Consider the following 4,957-nt stretch of genomic DNA (forward strand, 5'->3'; position numbering starts at 1 on the left):
CTTCACGAGGCTTGATGAAGGTATAATAATGATCTCAAACAGGAAAAGTTCTTTCGAATTCTGATGAAGCCATCCTCTTAGAGGAAATAATGTCATCAAAAGTTATGTAATGTTGATAATTTAAATCCTCTTCAAACAAAATAATAATAATCATTTATTAGAACATAAAATATATATATAAAAAAGAAAACAAATAAAAATAAAAACAGAAAACAAAATAAACTAGAAAACAAAAACAAATAAAAAATTAAAAACAAATAAAATAAAAACCAAATAAAATATAAAAGAAAACAAATAAAATAAACAAATAAAATAAAATAAAATAAAAAAAGTAAAAAAATAGTGATTTGTTACCTTTCTGGTACTGTTGTTCAATTCTATCTATTTGTAGATTTCCTGCATGCACAATGAAAAAAAACATTTGTTAGAACACTTAAGAATAACAAATAAAAGGAAAAAAGAAAAAAATTAAAATTTTTACTGGAAAGTTTAACTCATTAGATTGACTATCCATTGAACCCTAAAAAATGAAAGGATTCGACTGAAGAAATGGAAGGAGTCAAGAAGAATAGAAGAATGATATGTGTTTATTTGAAACAGTGGAACAGAAGACGAGGAGATTTTTTGGGTTTGATCTAAAAAACAAGAAATGAAGAATTTTTTGTGTTTATTTGGATCAAAAAGAGAAAAGGATGAGAACTGATGAAGAAAATTTAAGGTTTTTTTTATCGAAAAAATGAATGAAAGTTTATGTTTTTTTTTTGATTGAATAGGTTTTTTTTGGGATGAACAAATGAAGAACAGGGGTTGAATGTTTGGGTTAGATCTAAAAAACAAGAAATGAAGAGTTATTTATGTTTATTTGTATCGAAGAGAGAAAGTGATGAAGAAATGATGAGTAATTTTTTACGATTTTTTTGTTTTTATCCAAAAAAAAAACACAAAAAAGAATGAAATTTTATATTTTTTTATCGAAAGGGTTTTTTTTTGGATGAATGGACGAAGAACAATGATTAGTTTTATGTGTTTGATCTAAAAAAAGGTTTTGAATTTTGGAAATCAGTTGTTCTTCTAGAGAAAGGGGAAAGGATTTTTCAAGAAAAATAATTTAGAGAGATTGAGAGAAATAAAAAAATGATAAAAATAAACTTGAATTTGTGAAAAAAATAGTATTTATGTTACTTTTTAATTAGGGCTTCTAGGCCCTTGCTTTTATGGAGATAGTAGTATTGTCTTCTAAAGTTAAATTAATTCAATTTAATCCATAGCTTATTTTAATTACTTTTAATTTCAACTTGGAATTTTGTATTTATTTAATTTATTCCTATGTATATATATAGATACTTATATTATACATTATACTTATAATATACTTATAAGTATATACATACTTATATATATATATATATATATATATATATATATATATATATATATGTATTAATATATTATAAGTATAATGTATATATATATATATATATATATATAAGTATAATGTATACTATTTTATATACTTATATAAGTATAAATATAACTATATATATATATATTATATTTATATTAATTATATATTATATTTATATTTATATTTATTTATATTTATATTATATTATATTATATTATATTATTATTATTATATTATATTATATTATATTATATATTATATTATATTATATTATATTATATTATATATTATATTATATTATATTATATTATATTATATTATATTATATTATATTATATTATATTATATTATATTATATTATATTATATTAATATATTATAAGTATAATGTATACTTGCAAAATATGCATAAGTATAATGTAGATTATATATTCATGCATCATGTTATCATAACATTCATCATATAATATATATATATATATATATATATATATTGTTTTACTTTTTCCTCAACTTTTGAAATGAATGCAATTTAGTTTATTTTTATATTAATTTCATTTTCATATTTTACAATTATTTCGATTTGGCCTCGTGTGTTGTTTAATTTATTTTAATTTTAATTTATAATTTTATATTTGTTCAATTTAGTCCTTAAAATTATACTTGTATCTGAAATTAGCCCATACTTAATTATATTTTTTTAATTTACTTTAAACCCTATAAATCACATAATAAACTTCATTTCAAATTTTATAAATGGAATAATGCAATAATGTAACATCCTCAGACCGATACGGGTGACCCAATCCAATCTGGGGTGTCACATTATGGCCACAAAAGTGACCCAAATGAAAATCTAGGAAAAATAAATTTTTTGTTAAGCCATTTCAAACCGTAAAACAATTTAGAAATAAAAAAAAAACTTTAAAAAATCATTCACATATTAAAATATAATTCAATAGTGTCTCATGTCAAAAGAAAATATAGACTCAAAATAAAAACAAATACGGCTTACATGTCCTCTAATTACACCTGTACCGTACTCTCAAGCAGCGTCGAAGAAACTCCCATATTGATGTTGATAACTGTATAATATTGATCTTTAACCTAAAGTGGTAAATAACATGGTGGCCTTTGGGAAACTTGGTAATACAAAACTACCTGATGATGCTAGAGGACCAATAAATATATAACAAGGCATGAATTGTTTTTAGTTATCCAAACATATAAAAGTTCCAGTGATAAGTTAAGAGTTCACTATTAAATCTTTAAGTAACCATCATGAAACTTATAGTTCAGATGAAATGTTCAGAGAGAAGATTGAGGATATCGGAATAGGATATCTAGTGTGTTCCCTCAAAACCAGAGTAAATGAAATCATGGTTTAAAAACCATAATAGTTTATTTTAGTAAAATAGATTTTAAAATCACTATAATACCCTTCAACCAAACATTCCATATGCAGTTCCCCATAACTGCTGTAACATCCCAATTAGCGGGTTAGTGACCAAAATGTAAGTACTTCTAAACTCAGTGGTTGAATTAGAATAATGTGATAATTCAAGGATTTAAGAAAGAATTTTTGTTTTGGGTGTTATAGCAAATATGGATGTTTAATAAGGGTAAAATGGTAAATTGCATGGAAGGATATTTTAAATGGCTTTTACATTGGATAAGTTTGGGTTAAAGAGAGAAGTGTCTGGAAAATATTTCTTTGCTTCATTCTTCTACGTGAGCTCCCTCTTCAAAGGTAAGAATGTTAATTTTTCAGTTTTACTTTAATCTTTGGGTTTATAATGGAAGTTCGAGTAGTATATAAGCTTAAGAAAAGCTTATATTGTATCAAAACAACCATATGAGTGTTTTAGAGATGGATTTGTAAAATGGGGTTTTAGATGGAATTTTGTTATTGAGTAGTTTTTGAAGTTTTAATGAAATATTTGACTTGTCAATAGGTTAATTAAAGGGTTAAGAGTGTTAGAATTGGTTCATAACATGGTTAAAATCTTGGTATGATTTGAAGATTCAAGTGTTCAAATGATAATTGGGATGTTTGAGAGTGATAAATGTGTACAAGTTGGTTTGGAACTATAAAGGTGAGTTTATAAACTTAAAGTATGTGTTTATGAGAGTATTAGGAGGATTTTTAGGTGATTTTCGAGATGAAAATGGCCATTCTGGGCTTATGGTATCGGTACCCTTATGAACAGGTATCGATACCTCATGGGTTAAATATAAGTAATTATAGAGGTTGTATTGATACATGTTGATAGAGGTATCGATACCGTATGGGTAGTATCGATACCTGAAGGATGGTATGATACAATTAAAACATTGAATGCCAGATTGGTATTGGTACCTTGAGGAGGTATCGATACCCTTGAAATATCAAACCTTATTTCGGTATCGGTATATGCGGAGGTATCAATACCCTTAGGGTGGTACCGATACTTCCAAACATGAAATGAAAATATAGGATTTCTTGTATCCCAAGTTATTTTGATTCGATAAAATTGAGTTAAAGAACGATATTGATTTTAGATTGTTTTGTGTAGTGATTGAACGTAATTGAATTCTAGTCAGCTTAGTATTTTTGAGTATCGATTCAAAAAGATTGAGATTAGACTTTAGTGAGGAAAAGGAGAGTGCAACTTCTCTTTCTTGTAATAGTGTTAAGGAAGGCTTGCGATAAGCCAACCTCCGTGTTTTCGATCAAAAAATTTATATTTATTTTATGTTATATTTCAATGTTTTATTCAATTTCCATTATACAAACTATATTTTATGATTATATGTTATGGAAATGTGAACCTTGAACAAATGAATGTGAACCTTGAACCAGTGAATGTGAACATACTCTATGACAGAGAACTAAGTGAATAAGAAACACTTTTAATAAGGATTGAATCTAATTATGTGATTAATAGCCCAAAGTATATGTATGAGGATTAGAGGTATAGTTGGTATGCCAAGAGTTGAGGGTTTATGTGGTCCTCCGGGATAAATATGTGGCACTTCGGTGCAACCCTATATGGCACTTCAATACAAACCTATATGGTCATTCGGGACAATTATATGGTAATTTGGTGCAAATTACGAGTTGTGGTGACATCATTAGTGCACAACCTCATAGTACTCAGATACCTAGAGTTCTTAGTAGTATACATTGGGCACTTGAAACAAAGACCTACAAGGTGTAGCTATTTATAGTATATTTTTTATATGAGAATAAAGAAAGTGCTTTGGAAAACAATTTGAATAAAACAAATAAGACTTATGTTAATTAGTTAGCACTATTAGTATTGCCTCACTAAGTCATCGACTTAGCATGTGTTTTGTTTCACGCGTAGGTTTGAAGAAAGTTGAAGATTGATTTGGGTTGAGGATATCATACACTTCAGAAGATCAGGTCAGAACAAATTAAATATAGGTTTTTGTTCATTTTGAAAACATTTGGCATGTATTATACATTTAATTTGAAATGCTCTGGTCAATTTTGTAAACTTATATATATTTTGTATATTGTAAACTCTTACTTTTGGTTATCTATGTG

The sequence above is a fragment of the Hibiscus syriacus genome, unplaced genomic scaffold (assembly GCF_006381635.1).
Source record: "Hibiscus syriacus cultivar Baekdansim isolate YM2019G1 unplaced genomic scaffold, ASM638163v2 tig00111566_pilon, whole genome shotgun sequence".
NCBI classification, from domain to species: domain Eukaryota; kingdom Viridiplantae; phylum Streptophyta; class Magnoliopsida; order Malvales; family Malvaceae; genus Hibiscus; species Hibiscus syriacus.